The 17,040-nt window shown below is 41.8% G+C and overlaps 1 long non-coding RNA gene across 1 annotated transcript; it reads right to left on the bottom strand.

The window, feature by feature from the left end:
• Positions 1-4,012: 4,012 nt before the first annotated feature.
• Positions 4,013-5,651, bottom strand: LOC127542734 (uncharacterized). Its single transcript, XR_007948809.1, has 2 exons — positions 5,433-5,651; positions 4,013-4,331 (listed from the first exon to the last, which is right to left on the bottom strand). It is a non-coding gene; the product is annotated as an uncharacterized LOC127542734 (long non-coding RNA).
• Positions 5,652-17,040: the final 11,389 nt, after the last annotated feature.

The raw sequence follows: 17,040 nt of genomic DNA, 5'->3' as shown, positions 1-17,040 counted from the left end.
ATAAGTATTACCTCCTTACTATGTTACAGGCACTTTGCTAAACGTTTTTCAAATATCATCTCATTGCAGTGTCAAAACAACTCTTGATGTAGATGCTATCGTAATCTCTATTTTAGGGATGTGGAAAGCAAAGTAGTCAAAGTTGAGTTTACTTGCACTGGATCTCATTCACCCAGGTAGTGTTTGAGGCCATGTTTGATTTCAGCTTTTCCTGATTCTGGCTGTTAGCTGATACATACAATGGATGAAACACTGGGCGTGGAATCAGGAAGACATGTGATGTCACACAGATGAGACAGATGTTACCCTTTCTCAAAAATTAGGATGTTGTACTAAATGAGCTCTGACTTCTCTTGCAGCCCTCCATCTTATAAAACTCTCTCCATCCCTTCAGATGAAATTCCCACAATCCCCATCACTCAACCCCCCACTGTAGTTGAATAAGTCAGGGTATTCTAATGCTTTCCCTTGGGACAGCTCCCAACTAGAGGTCTGGGTCTTTCTGGACCTGCCCCCCCTCCCCCACTCACGACAGAGTGTCCTTCACTCCACTCCTGACTGCCTGCACCTCAAAACACAAAGGATGAAAAGCAAAGGTCAGATAAGAACCATTGGCGACCATTTCCCTCCATCTGAAGCAGCCTCGAGGTCGTGAAGCAGGTGGCTTGTGACCCCCCAGCATCCTGTGAACCTCAGGTGGGTGCTGGTCTGGTCTCCTGGAATCTGTCCCTACCCAATTTCCACTCGTGGCAAGGCCCCCTGGGGTGCTCCGGGAACAGGAGCTGAGCAGAGTGAATGGTTTGTGACATCAGCACCCAGCTTTGTGAGTAGAAGCTCCCCCAGCATAGTGACCCCCGACCTCCTCCCCTAGTCCAGTGATGGGCTTGGGTGCCCCCCTCTATGTTCTCTCATCCATTGGTTCCATATCCCCACTTCCCATCCCCACCCCACCCTCACTCCTGCGCCCTGCTGGGCTCATTTGATTCTCTTCCTCCCTGTCTTCCCAATGGAACCCCAGAATTCTCTCTTGCTATTGGTGGCTTTATCTGACTACAACCATTCCGGGTGGGGGGTGCCCCGAAGACAGAGAGGAGGACCCGGAACTGACCACATCACCCCATCCTCAATGCATCCCTCGATCCCCTTAATCAAACCACATTTCCTCTTATGTTCACATCCCCAAGGCCTCATATGTTCTGTCATTATATTCACACATTGGGGAAATAGATTCTTTCTGTATTCTTATATTTGTGTTAACAAGGATGTGTATAGTCTATATATTCATTGATAGGAGTACACATATATTCTCCAGGTGGTTCAGTGGATAGAGTGTCTGTGTTGGAGTCAGGAAGACCTGAATTAAAATGCACTCAAATATTCCCCTAGGCTTTGTGACTATGGGTTACTTACCTCCCCATTTGATGAATATTCATCCATTTTTGTTAATTTATCGATGAGCATTTACATATTCTTTCTCTAATCTCATGAGTCCTCACATATTTTCTCTATATATTCCTACATATGAATACTCATATATTATTAATATATGTACCTGTTCTCTCTCTATTTTTATACACTTATTTTTTAAATAGTCACATGAGAGTATTCCTATATTCTCTCTGGACATATGAGTATTAATACATTTTATTAATATATTAATATTATTAATGTTAATTAATTAATTAATAATATAATAATATATAGAGAAAATATATTCTCTCTATTTTCATTCATGTGTCCTTATAAATTCTTGAAAATTTTATGCTTGAGTACTCACATATTCTCTGCATATACATTCATATATATGAGCATTTAAACATTCTCTCACAAGATGAGCAGCCGTGGAGGTTTAAACAATGTACAGGCAGAGATCCAGTTAAGCCAAGTCTTCCCAAGCGCATTAAAGGATGGATCTTGAAGATGACAAAAAGACAGAATGGTCAAGCTTTGACCTGAATTCTGGACACCCTATAGGGTCTACTTGTCCCTGGGACAAGTCTCAAAGTCCCTTTGAGACAGAAAGCTCTTAAATTCTTGAGTTTGATTTTTCAACTCAACAATGGATTATGTACCTATTCTGTGCCCTGGGGGGTCGGGAGGGGAGGGAGGGGGGCGGACGGACACTAAAACAGATAGTAGTTTCTGTGCTCTAGGACTTCCAATCCTCCCCAAAGTAGTCACCCTTAGCCTTTGTCCCTGAGATAGCCCAGGCAATAAAATTCAAGACAGCCAAGGTCTCCTTTGTAATTTAGAGAGCATTTATTTACCTCCTCTCGGTAGAGTTCTGTCTCAAACAGAAGTAGGGACAGGTTTATAAGTATTCTTGTTCCTTATGGAATAGCTACTCCTTGGAGCACTGTTGAGCAAGCACTTTGTAGAGCAAACCACTTCCTTTAATCTAGTTGAGCAAACATTCTTCTGCAAGACTGAGGCCTTTGTGCAAGAGGGGAGGCCAACCTTTGTCTATTTCAGTCCCCAGGCTAGCCCAAAGTAGGAGCTAAAATTCTCTTCCTGCTTCCTATTGTAGTCCCTCCTTCTCGAAGTGGAGTCTATGTTTTGGGAGTCCATAGTCTCGTGGCCCATTAGCAAAAATTCTCCTGTCAACAACCTCTAGCACTTTATAGAAATAGTCATCTTTCCCAAGAAATGAACCAAGTGCTATGAGGCTGAGGTATGCCCATGAGCTACTGTGACTCTGCGATTTTCTTTGCAGAATCTGGGATTGGTAAAGTATCATGGTACCACTGGGTGGGTTAATCTAGGGGAAGGGAAGATATGGGAGCCAGGGATGTTCTCAGCAGGATCTAACTGGGATCAGTCCTCAGATCTTTTATTCATTTATATCTTTATTAAAAAAAAAAAAAAACTTACATTATTTTTATGGTTCCTATTTTCCCCGTCACATTAATTTCAGAATCCATTGCTCCTACTTCCCTTTTAACAGGGATTTTCCAAAAAAAGAAGATATAACACAGATCACCTCATTTCAGTTCCCAGAGCTCCTGTCGTTTATAGCTCTCTAATGTAGTCATGTACATTATTCTAATGTACTCATTGGGTAATATGGGCTTATTTGAGCTCAGGGCTTTCCTTCTAGTAGACCCCGAGTGCTATGAGGTTTGAGACTTTTTTCTGTACCCAAGTCAATGTTTGTAGAGCTCCATCCACTCTGAAAAACAATGGGAGCAAAATCTCTGGGGCATGTCCTGTGACCACGATTTCAGCAAAATCTGAGTCTCTTTCATCTTTCAGTCTTTTGTCATCCTCTTTCAAAATGTAAATATATACATCCTCACATATATCCCTATAGAGATAATCCAGAACGACTTATCTATGAGGAGATAGGCCCCAGTCTTCCAACATGCTTTTACATGAAATTTTAAAATGAGAGTGGTATTCTAAACCTCTTTTGTCTTTGACTGCCCAGATCCTTCCCCTTAGTAAAAGAGTCAGATGTTTCCTTAGGCACTTTAGAGGTTCCTTTGTGTTCCCCTCATTGTTTTTTTCCAAAGCTTTTTCTTTTCAAAATGTAAGCACTGAGAGTTTTCAACATTCCCCCCTGAAAAACTTTTGTGTTCCAAATTTTTTTCTCCCTGCCTTCCCCCACTCCCTTAGATGCAAAGCAATCCAATATATGTTAAATTAATCCATATATATTTCTTTCTTCTTATTATTATAGCTTTTTATTTACAAGTTATATGCATGGATAATTTTTCAGCATTGACAATTGCAAAACCTTTTGTTGCAATTTTTCCCCTCCTTCCCCCACCCCTTCCCCATACATCATATATATATTTCCACAATTATGCTGCACAAGAAAAATTAGATCAAAAAGGGGAAAATGAGAAAGAAAACAAAAAGCAAAGAATTGTGTTTCCTAATCGAAAAAATGCGTTGTATCAGTTAAATTCTACATAAAATAAGATTGGACTCAGGATGTGTGTTTATATGTGTTGCCCATTCTTCAATGCCCATTTCCTTTTTAATCATTAGTAATAAGACTAGAAAACTGTTGAAGTTCAAATGGTTTTTATTATAGGCCACACTTCCTTCTGTCTTCCTTTATGGGTATACTAATGTTAGTCATTTAACTAATCAATCAATGGCTTAAGTGTCTAGCCACTGAGGCTTCTGATGAAAGAATTGTGGTGACAAAGTTCTCCTATATTTGTGGCATCATTTTTACAGACAATTTGATTCGGCTTATGGCCCCATTTTCCTCTTCTTCAGACAGTTTGCAGAAGGGAGATGATCTTCGCGACATACTTGAGGCTGATCTCCACAGGTGGGGGAGGAATCCTTCTCCTTCTGGGTGGCAGAATCCGACAGACCTGAGGGAGGGAGGTTGGAGGGGGGAGAAGAGAAAGAAAAGGGTACATGAGCTGTGGTGGTGGGGATCCCAGCTCCCTTCCCCCACCCTGATTCCCCCAGCCCAAGCTGGTCCCTTTGCTCTGCCCGCAACTCCATTTCTGTTCTGTCAACAATTTCCACCTTTTCCATCCTCAAAAGCCCAACTGTGATCCAGTCTACCTTTAACAAGCCATGTTCTGATCCCTATCGCAGACCTCCCTCCTCTGGTCAACTCTTTGGCACATTGTCAATGGCCACTCATCCTCCAATAGACCAGGCATTCTCTGAAGGCTGGAACCGGGACCTCGCCTAAACTATCTCTTCCAAGGCCCAGGAAAATGTTCAAGTAGGGCTCTGAGTGAAACAGTTAGGGGATCATCCCCCTTATTATTTCACAAATGGAAAAACACATGCAGGGAAGTCATGGAATTGGCTCACTGGATCAGCTCCCTACTAACTGTGGATCCAAACTATCCCCAAACCCGGAACAGAGCTGCTCTGTCCTTTTAATCTTTGAATCATAACTAACAACTCCCAGAGCCCCAGCTCTATTAGGAACTTGTCTTATTTAAATCTCAGTAAAGGGGACAACCTGTTTGGGGTGGGGAGGGGAATGGCTTCCATGGAAGCCAAGGCCAAGATGGAAGCCAGCCAGCCTGAAAGACGAGAAACCAGAATGCCAGAGCTGGATCTGCCCCTTCCTGCTGTGTGACCTTGACCATGTCCCTGCCCACCTCTTGGCTTCAGTTTCCCTTTTTCTCACACGAGGAGGGTGGCGACATTTGAACCTTCCATCCTATCCTAATGTACAAAGCCCATTCGGATTCCACCCCCACACCGCTCCCTCACCGAACTCCAGATGAGGTAACCACGGTGGTCTAATGCTTTCCCTTGGAGCAGCCCCTTACCAGGGAATTATGCTGTTGACCATCCGAAAACCTGAAATAAAGACCTTTCGGGTCTTTCCTTCCAGGTCAGAGGAGCCCCATCTCCCAATCCCTCACCCAACCATCCACTCTCCGAGCCTAAGGGGCCAAACATCGAAGGTCTGGTAAAGACTTAATTGAGGACTATTTTCCTACCCTTGGCATAGGTCCCCGGTTCTCAGGTGGTGGATTTTGTGGCCGACTGTGGCCCCCGATTGGGCGCTTGAGCCTCCTGTGGGAGTGGGGCTGTTTCATTGGCATCTTGCCACTCCGATATCTACTCCCAGCCCTCGGGGGTCCTCACCTAGGCACCGGCCCAGCAGAATGGCGACGGAGTGAGACCGATACCTAAGTGAGAGCTGACGGGCCAGTGATATCAACGCCCACCTTTGTGAGGGAAGAATCCCCTCCAGCCAATCCTGCTCTTCCCTCCACTGACGAATCATAACTAGGTGAAAGGTCAGCTCCCTCCTCCCCCTCCCCAAGAACTAGCGGCCTGAGCCGATCATTCCTACTGTCCTCGTTCTGTCTTTCCCAGAACTAGTATAGGAAGGAGAGAGGAAGGAACCCAAGCACCTTGATAGATGCCCAACTACCCTCAGCTACTTCCACTAGTACACTAATAAAAACCACTTGGCTTTGTGTGTTCTAAATCCTGAGTGCCCCGACATCTTCTTTGTATATTCATAGAAATACAATAATATCCCTCTCTATATTAATGTTTTTGAGTAATCATTTATTCTCTCTAATCATTAGAGAAAAGATTCCATATTTCATTCATATATATTTGATATATGGAAGTTCTTATGTAAACAAAGAAAACGAATGTGTGTATGTGAATATATGGACAATATGTGACAACACAAGCAATATAGAAAATACTCATAGAATTACGCATGTTCTTTGTATACATTCATAATGAGTATTCAGATATTTGATATATTCATTTTATGGTTCATCTCCACTTGGGGACCCACTGGGGTTTTTGTTTCCTGACCATTTGTCTCCCATGCTCAAAAGCCTAAGCCTTCTTGGCTTTGTGTCCGTCCTCTGGCTCCTCTCTCTTCTCAGATATCCACTCCCGGTCTTCGGGATCCTCAGGCAGCCACCAGGCAAGGAGAACCAAGTCTGCGCAAGTGCCTGGTGACGTCAGCGCCCACCTAGGTGAAGCCGAAGTCTTCCAACAACCTCCCACCCGCCCCACCCGCCACTGGCCCCCACTAGACATCGAACTCTCTCTTCTCCCTGCATTCAGCTTACCTACCCCCCACTGCCTTTCAGGCTCATTTCCCCTCCCCGCTCCATCCTCCCCTCCCCCCCCCCCCCAGGCTACAAGTAGCATGAGCTTCCAGCGGGGGTTCCTGACTGTTGTCACTCTGGGAGCCGGGCAGGGACAGGGGACAGGGTACCCCAGGGACCAGGACTGATGCCCAGCGACCCCCTGCTGTCTGTGCAAAGGGTCCTCTGTCCTCCTCCTCCAAACCCTGGAACTTTCTTTATTTTTATCTTTGAGTACTCAGAGATTTCCTCTGTATATACCTGTATGGGAATAATCTTCCATTTTTTCTTTCTCTACTCCCATTCCTGAGCACTGAATGATTTTTTTTAATAATCCTATCGTTGGAATATTATATATATATGACCATACAATCCTAAATAGAGCAAAGAAGGCCTATATTTGATATATGTATAATATTATTCATCTGTAAGTTGCTCATATATGACTGCAGTCTTAGGTAAAGTATAAGTAATTCTTCATGCAAATGAATAGATAATATATGGCAACTCCTACATAAAAGTCAGAGAATAGATTCATATCTATTTTTAGATGTTCATGTGTTAGGCCCTGGATAATAGGGCATAACCCCCTCCCTGTGTTGTACCTTTTGCTTCCTGCCCATGTACATGTATTGATTAATGCTTTTTACACATTTATTTAATGAATGATAAATACAGTGTCCTCATAAACATTGGTAATTATTCTCTCAACTCCTATGTATATGGGAACTCACTCATTCCCACACTATTCAGCTCTCTTTTCATATAAACATGTATATATATATATATATATATATATATATATATATATATATATATATATATAATATATAATATATATATATATATATATATATATATATATATATATATTTAGATTCTTTTGCTATATTCACCTCTAAAACCACTCTCCTGAAAGTATTTTACTGCTTCTCTTCCTATCAGAGAATCTATGAAGATTCTTGTATAAAGAGGATATCAGTACTCCTATATAGTAATATAGACAAAGAATAGCAGTATTTCTATCTAGACAAATAGGAAGTGAATGAGGACTCACAAATAACGTACTCTTATATGAATGTAGAAAGACTGGATAAGTGCTCATTTTTGCAAACTTAGAGAGAGAATACATGAATAATTTAATATTTGAGTAACAAGAGTCCAGATTGCTCACATATGACTGTAGACAACATATAGGAGAATCCACATATATTGATTAATGTATACAAAGATATGAGTACTAAAATATGAACAGCAAAGGAGTATGGAAGAATATTAATACATAGGAATACATAAATAGAGCATATTGATTCTTAGCTATACAGTGAGAGGAGGTGAGTACTCATACATGTCAAAAGAAACCTGAAAGATAGAAATACTCTCCTATGAGGAGATGTATCCAGATCTTCCACGATGTTTTCCATGAGATTTTCCTTGGGAGCGAAGTTTCTCAATCTTTTTTACCTTTTTCTGCCTGAGATACCCACTTCTCAAGTAAATCAGATATTAGTGAAGAGACTCCTAATATATTCTCTTATATTCTTATCAAGATGACTAATTGATATCTATTATAAATTTTAAAATGAAATGATTATACTCAGAGTACATGAGAATGAGTGTATAATTGTGAAGATCGAGTTAGCATCCTGGATACCTTAGAATCAGCCAGAGTCAGGATAAGCAAAAGTCCTTGGACTTTATTCTTGGTCTTTAGGGGTAGAAGTGAAGGGAATAGACACAGGATCTCCATGACCTTCTTTCTCCCCGTCTACTGCCAAAGTGACTCTGGCTTGTCTTACTCCACCCCCTAATCCTTCCCACAATTCTCAGAATAGTAGGAAGGGCCATTTTCCAAGCATATGCTGATAGAGTATTGGCCAATTGGGAATTAGCCTTAAGTGCTCAATTGTCCAACCCCAGTGCATCAATTCAGAGTTTCAACCCTTTACATATAATTGTAGGAGTATATATGGTTTAGTAATCTTGAGTGTGTGTTTATTTTTTTCTGTCAGAATTTCTTTTTTTTTTTTTAATTCTTTCTTTATGCATGGGTAATTTTACAGCATTGACAATTGCCAAACCTTTTGTTCCAACTTTTTCCCTCCTTCCCCCCCATCCCCCCGATGAGAGTTTGACCAATACATGTTAACTATGTTAAAGTATAAATTAAATACAATATATGTATACATGTCCTAACAGTTATTTTGCTGTACAAAAAGAATTGGACTTTGAAATAGTGTACACTTAACCTGTGAAGGAAATCAAAAATGCAGGCGGACAAAAATAGAGGGATTGGGAATGCTATGGAGTGGTTCACACTCATTTTCGTGAGTTCTTTCCTTCCCTGGGTGTAGCTGGTTCAGTTCATTACTGGTCTATTAGAACTGATTTGGATCATCTCATTGCTGAAGAGAGCCACGTCCCTGAGAATTGATCATTGTATGGTACTGTTGTTGAAGTATATAATGATCTCCTGGTCCTGCTCATTTCACTCAGCATCAGTTCATGAAAGTCTCTCCAGGTCTCTCTGAAATCCTCCTGCTGGTCGTTTCTTACAGAACAATATTCCATAACGTTCATATACCACAATTTACCCAGCCATTCTCCAATGGATGGGCATCCATTCATTTTCCACTTTCTGGCCACTACAAACAGGGCTGCCACCAACATTTTGGCACATACAGGTCCCTATCCCTTCTTTAGTATCTCTTTGGGGTATAAGCCCAGTAGAAACACTGCTGGATCAAAGGGTATGCACAGTTTGATAACTTTTTGAGCATAGTTCCAGATTGCTCTCCAGAATAGCTGGATGTGTTCACAACTCCACCAACAATGTATCAGTGTCCCTGTTTTCCCACATCCCCTCCAACATTTATCATTATTTTTTCCTGACATCTTAGCCAATCTGACAGGTGTGTCGTGGTATCTCAGAGTTGTCTTAATTTGCATTTCTCTGATTAATAATATCTGTCAGAATTTCCATCCCATCTCTTGATAAATCATTGTTACCATGTTGGAATAAGTCATACTGGAAGGCAGAAAACCTTCCCTAGACTATCACCTCCAAGCCCCAGGAAAATGTTCAAGTAGGGCTTTGAGAGAAACAGCTGGGGTTCATCCTCTTTATGTTACAAATGGAAGAAACTCATTCAGGGAAGGCATGGGATTTGCCAAGGGTCACTCTGCTAAAAGTCTATCCCAGACTGGCAGGAAGCTCGGAGCGGGGCTTGGTTTACTTTTTATTTAATTCCACAGTCATAACTGAAGACTCCCAGAACCACCAGCTCCATGGGGAACCTCCTTACCTGCCTCTGGGGAGTACCTTCCCAGGGAGCTTTAACCATGAAGCTTGGCTGTCAGAGAAGGGAGAGTCCAAGATGGAAGCCAGCCAGCCTGACAGAGAGGAGATCAGGGCTCCAGACCTGGGTTTGCCCCATCTGGCTGTGTGATCTTAGCCATATCCTTGCCTTCCTCTTGGCCTCAGTTTCCCATTTTCTCACAGGAGGAGCTTGGACCAGAGGAACTCTGAGGTCTCTGGCAGTCCTTCCTACTCAGAACTAAAAGTCCATTCGGACTCCACTCCCCAATCCCTCCTGACCCGGCTTAGAAAACTCTCCTAGTCTAATATTCTGAGAGCAGCCCCCAATCTGGAAATTCTGTTTGTGATCTAACCCTAAAGCCAGAATAAAGCCCCTGGATCTTTCTGGACCTGCCTCTAGTGCCAGAGGTGCCCTCACCCCGACCTGACCCATTGCCTATCCTGGAGTCCATGCGCTTGAAAGGGAAGGTTTGAAGGTGGGGGCTTCATGCCAGTTTCCATCTTTTCCCTATGTTTGGTACCTGTTCAGGGATCTTCGATTTTGGTGTTTTCTAGCTATTTGTCACCCATGCTCAGGAACCTGGACCTGGGATGGGGGGGGGGGGGCTGGACTCTTCCCCTGGCAGCTCTCACCCCTCAGATATCCACTCTCAGCCCCTGGGGTCCTTAGCAAGCCAACAGCTAAGGGTACCTGAGCCTGGCTAATGAGTCTGAAAGATATAGATATAATGATAAGATTCTGTAGACTTCAGCCCTCAGTTTCCCTCCATGTCCATGGGGTAATTACAGTACAGGGAACTGTTATTCACCCCTGTTTTGCAGCTGCTGAATAATACTGGGATCAGATATAGTTTAAAAAAAACCCACCATTCTGGGTGGATTTTGGCCAAATCTACCAAGGACACATTATCTACATACTGGAACTGGCCACTCCAGGAGTAAAGTTTCACTCTCGACAGCCTCGGGGGGACTGGGGCCCCTTCTGGATTCGCTCAACAAAGTGAAGCCCGTGTTGCTGGCATTTAGCCACCTTTGCTCCTGGGCTATTGAAGTCACGGTAGATCAATACCCCAATTGGAAGCACCCATGGAGAGAATGCTCTACCTGGGACCCTCCCGGTCAGGACTTGCCGGGCTGTCACCCAGGATTCCCCAGCCAGAGGCCTGCCAGGTTGGTGCTTCCCCAGGTGGGTTATGTCCTCTTTCTTCTCTCCTCCTCTAACCCATGTATCTCTTGGTACTGTACTAGTTACATTAATCATAGGGTGCATTGAGCGCTTTTGTTGTAAGTACTGTATGGTCACTTCTTGTTTTCCTTTTTTATAATTCATTGTAAACATTTTCATGTAACCTGGTATCGTGGGTCTTGTTGTGGGAGCGAGCCATTCTGTAGGAGCAAATCCTACATCTTAACCTAACAGAGTCACAAATAGTACGTCCTCATAAACCTTCCTAATAATTCTATTCCTCTGTTTATAAATAATCTCACATTCACTCTCTATTCATTTGTAGGATTACCAATATTCTCTCTTTTCGTATACATCTATGTGTATATATGCTTACATTGTCTTGCTGTATTCACCTCTAAGAGTTCTATCTGCCCAATTATGCTTGATAGTATTCTACTGCTTCTCCACGTCTTCTGTCCATGTACACACAGAGGATATCAGCTTGACTAATGTAGACAAAAAGGAAGGGTACCCGTACCTATACAAACATGATCTGAATGAGTACTCACAAGTGATGTACTCTTCTAGCAATATAATAAAATTGTATAAATACTCATATATGCAAACACTTGCTGAGTACCAGTACCCAGTGATGACAGAGTCTACCTTGGCCAGGCAGGAGTAAAGGCCTTTTCCCCCTCTACTGTCCCCCCCACCCCAGATACCCCACTCACTCCTCTCATTTCATTCCACCTTCCTCTCCCACACAACTTTTCAGGCTCATTTCCTCTCCCCCACTATCGCCCCATCAGTGGCACAGGGTTCCAGCTCAGTTCATAGAAAGAACCCAGGTGGGGGAGGGAGAGGACCCCAGGTACCAAGACCCCCAGCTGTCTGTGTAGATGACCCTCCTTCTCTCTCTTCAAAACCCTGGTCTTTGTGTACCCATCTGTGAGGGCTCAAATATTTCTTCTGTATAGCCACGTAAGGCTGTAATCCTCTGTTCATTCTCCATTCTTCTCTTTATAATCCTAAATATGGGAATATATACATCTATAATCCTACAGAGAGGAACAAATGCTTATATTTAATATATATGTATTCTGTATTTATCTATGAGTACTCATATATGACGCAAAGTATCTCTCCTGTAAAGTATAAATTCATCTGTACAAATGAATTGATGATATGTGACAACTCCTACATAAAAGTCAGAGAATAGATTCATGTGTATAATTATGTATTCAGGTCCTTCTCTTCATTCCTGTGTCCACGTACTGGTTAATGCTGTCCAACAATTCATTTATATACATGACAAATACTATGTTCTCATAAACATTGCATTGTTAATCATTCTATCTATTGCTATGTACAGGTGTACTCCCCCTTTCACTCTGTATTCGTCAGTTGGAATACTCATATACTCTCTATTCATATACATGTGGGTGTATATGCTTACATTCTCTTGCTATATTCACCCCTAAAACTTCTCTCTTGAAAATATTTCACTGCTTCTCCCATCAGAGAATATATGAAGACTCCATGTACACAGAAAGGATATCAGCATTCCTTTTTGGTAGTACAGAGAGAGAAAAAATAAAACTTTAGGAGTACTCACAAGTGATATACTCTTGTATTGTAATGCCGGAGAAACTGAGGCAGGAGAGAGATTAGAGAGTTTTTAATATTTTATTAATGGGAGAGTAAAATTGACTGGACAGGACTCTTGTCTCAAATTATCCAGTCAGACAGAGATAAAGATATACTGGGACCAAGGAATCCATATTGGTCCCAGGGCTGGAGGAGATTGTCATCTCAAAGAATCCAGCGTCCAGCCTCCAACCATGAATGGAGGAACCCCAACTTCTTAAATACCTTTTCTCTAAACAAAGGAAGGGGTAAGAAGGGAGGGAAAACTTCTGTCAGGATGGGGGAGGCCATAAATCCTAAAAACCCAGAGACAGGATGTCTGAATACACAGAAATAAAGATGTCGGTGAGGTATCTTGGAATATTTTAGAGGGATATTGTAAATTCTTGAGGACAGAAAAGAGTCAGGAGGTCTACTCTCTTGTTTATCTTGCTAACAATTTATAACCTTAGAGTAATTGGTCCTTAGTCTTAATGGACCAGAGGGAGATTTACAGCTTAGGGGAATAGTTAGGGAGACTGAGATAAGGGAAACTTATACAAGGGAACTGAGTCAGGACAGTTAAAGAGAACTGTGGCATAACAGTATGAACGTAGAAAAACTTGTGAAATGCTCCTCCATGCAAACATATAGGGAGAATACATGAGGCTTATGTTTCCTGGCCATTTTTTCTTTTGTGCTGAGGAGGCTGACTCTCAGGGGGACTTTGGGCTCATCCTCTGGCTTTCTTCATCCCTAAATATAAAGCCCCATCTCTTGGGATCCTCAGCAAGCCATCAGCCAAGGGGAGCTGAGTCTGGGCAAGTGCCCCCAACACGCTCCCCCCGCCCCCGTTCAGTGGCTCATGATGTCAGTGCCCATCTGGGCCGGCCAGGATCCCCAACACTAGCCCTAACTACACATTGCATTCACTTCTCTCTCTGAAATCAGCATCCTGCTCCCACAGGCTTGCTGAGGCTCATTTCCCCACCCCCATTCCTTCTCCTGAAGACCTTCTCTTCGCTTCCCTTCCCCCACCGCTGATACAAGTGGCTCCAGCTGCCTCACTGTTGTCATGGCACCAGCCAATGCTGAGAGGGAAGGGACTGCCCGACCAGGACTGATGCCCATCGACCCCCTGCTGTCTGTGAAGATAGCTCTCTTTCCCACTCATCAAAATCCGGGCTTTATATATTCTAATACATGAGGGCTTTGTATAGTCATGGGGAGTAATCCTCCATTTTCTCCCTCTCTATTCCTCTTTTTCAGTGCTGAATAAGTCTTCTTAATCCTATATCTGGGAATATATATGTGACTAATCTTACACAGATCAAGGAATGCTTGTATTTACCATATGTGTATTCTGTATTCATCTATGAATACTCATATATGACTGCAGTATCCTATAAAGTATAAATAATTTTTCTTTGTGCAAATGAGTAGATAATGTATGATATCTCATACATAAAAAGCCAGGGAATAGATTCATATGTATCCTAATGTATTGAGGTATTTTCTCTTCCTTCCTATGTAGCTGAATTGATTAATGCTTTAGATACATTCATTTCTATGAATAATCAATATTATTTCTTTTTTCAAAACATTTTTAGCTTTTTAAATATTTTATTTTTTTAAATAATAGCCTTTTATTTTCAAAATATATACAAAGATATTTTTCAACATCCATCCTTGCAAAACCTTGTGTTCCAAATTCTTCTCCTTCCTTTCCCTCCCACTCCTTCCTCTAGACAGCAAGTAATCTAATTAAATATTATTTCCTCATAAACATAAGTAATCATTCTCTCAATTCCTATATGTATGAGTACTCACACATTCACTCTCGATCACTTTGTAAAAGTACCTATATTCTCTTTTCATATAAATATGTGTGTATATATATGCTTACATTCTCCTGCTATACTCACCTTCAAAAGCTCTCTTATTTCTGCTCTATATGACTGAAAGTATTCTACTCCTCATCCTGTCAAGGAACACACAAAGACTTCTGTCCATATACACAGAGAGGATATCAGTACTCCTGTATAGCAATATAGACAGAGAATAAATGAACAGAATGAGTACTCAGAATTCATGTAGTCCTGTAGGAATAGAGAAAAACTGTATAAGTGCTCATATATGCAAACATATAGAGAGAATAGAAGAATAATTAAACACTTCAGTTATAAGAGAGCAGATTGCTCATAAATATGTGACTAAAGAGAAAATACGGGGCAAACTCCATATATTAATACATACAAAGATATATGAGTACTAAAATATGAACAGCAAAAAGTAATGAAGAATATTGAAATATGGGAATACATAAAGAAAACATATTCTCTGGTATAGGAATACAGTGACAGAAGAAAAGAATACTCACAGAATGCATACACAAGATAGGAATGCTCTTATATGAGATGTATCCAGATCTTCCACCATCCATGGTAGATTTTCCATGAGATTTCCCTATTCCATTAAAGTTTTCAGCCTGTTTTGCTTTTGTTCAATGACTCCATTTCCCAAGTCAATCAATTATTTCTGAAGGATTTCTTGAGATCCATTTTTCATCATCTGGAGGACAATATTTCTTTCCCTAGTGGGTAGAGCCCTAATGACCTGCTCAGAGTGCAAAAGGAAAGGGCACCTGAACTCTTCTCAAGGGCTTATTCCAGCTTCCTTTCCCCCTTGGTTTCCCAGAGCTTCTTTTTCTGGAGCCCAGGTCCCTTTGCACAGCTGAACATCCCCTTCTCTGTTCCACTTTTAATCTGCACCTTCCTTTCCATCATTGAAAACCCAACTGCAAAAACATGGTTGTGGCAGCTCTTTTTGTAGTGGCTAGAAACTGGAAAATGAATGGATGTCCATCCATTGGAGAATGGCTGGGTAAATTGTGGTATATGAATGTTATGGAATATTATTGTTCTGTAAGGAATGACCAGCAGGATGAATACAGAAAGGCTTGGAGAGACTTACATGAACTGATGCTAAGTGAAACGAGCAGAACCAGGAGATCATTATACACAGCAACAACAAGATTACATGATGATCAACTTTGATGGATGTAGCCCTCTTCAACAATGAGATGATTCAAACCAGTTCCAATTGTTCAGTAATGATGAGCATCAGCTACATCCAGAGAGAGAAATATGGGAAATGAGTATGGAACACAATATAACATTTCTGATGAGGTTTGACTCCCCTGTGTTTGGGGCAATTGCACCTACCCAAACTGACTACTCAGGAGTCTCTCCAAATGATGTACAGAAAGAATTTATTAGAATCTCGAGAACCGGACCGTCCTGGTCTGTGGGCCTGAAAGGACAGCAAAGATACTCACAGGAGGAGAGTCATTCACTTGAAGATGCTGACAACTTTTATACATTTCAGACAAAGAACGCCCAAAATCCCACCCTTTACAGGCTGTGATTGGTTATATAAATCTTTATCCCCCTATTTGGTCAGTGGAATGCAGTGAAAAAGGTGATCTACAGCTTCGGCCACTTAATTCCTTCTTTGGACAATGGAATGCAGTCCAGGTCTCATCTAAAATCATGTGACTGGGGTCTATAGGCCTGATCTACTTTAGTTAACAGTCTCTAATCAATATGTGCTTAATCTGTAAGTTCTTCACCTTTCCACACACCTGTAACCCCTTGGGATTCGGAGTAAGGGTAGGGAGTTTTGGGGACTACCTTCTGGCAGTGCAGCAGTTCTCTGTAAAGGAATTTAGAGCCCCCAAAACCTAAATTGATAAAAGAGATTTATTATGGGGATTGGAAGCATAAAGTCTGGTTAGGGAAATAAGTGAGGGTAAAGAGAGGATGGCACTGGAAAAGAATATCATTCCAGCGCGCAGACCTATGGAAAAATGGAGTTTTGCACTGAGAATGCAGTTCTCAGATAGTACACTGTCCTGGCAGTAAAGGGAATTGCCAAAATCCATCTGCAAAGACCTTAGTTGATGGAAGCTCATTACATTGGTTGTCTTGGTGGGGGTTGGGTAACCCAAGCAGATCATCAGAATGGGGGTTGGGACAACCTGAGCAGATCAGAACTGTTGGAGGCTGGGAGAGCCCAAGTTGGCTCAGATGCAGTGGGGGCTGGAACAAGCCCTGATCGCCTATTGGAGTTCAAATAGATGTTTTTGACCAGGATTTGTGAATCAAAGGTCCTGGCTTTCTGGACTGAAATGCCTCAGCAGGAGGGGCTGGGATTCAGAAAGGAATCACAGAGCAATCTGAAAGAAATCACAAATCAATAGAAAATACAGTTTCTTAAAGGAACCACAATCAGCTTCATTTCCACTCTTTGTGTTATTGTTTGCTTGCATTTTTGTTTTCCTTCTTAGTTTTTTTTTTTTATACTTTCTT

The sequence above is a fragment of the Antechinus flavipes genome, chromosome X, assembly GCF_016432865.1.
Source record: "Antechinus flavipes isolate AdamAnt ecotype Samford, QLD, Australia chromosome X, AdamAnt_v2, whole genome shotgun sequence".
In the NCBI taxonomy this organism is placed as follows: Eukaryota; Metazoa; Chordata; class Mammalia; order Dasyuromorphia; family Dasyuridae; genus Antechinus; species Antechinus flavipes.
Note: the sequence above shows the minus strand (reverse complement) of the source record. Positions and strands in the feature narration are given on the sequence as shown.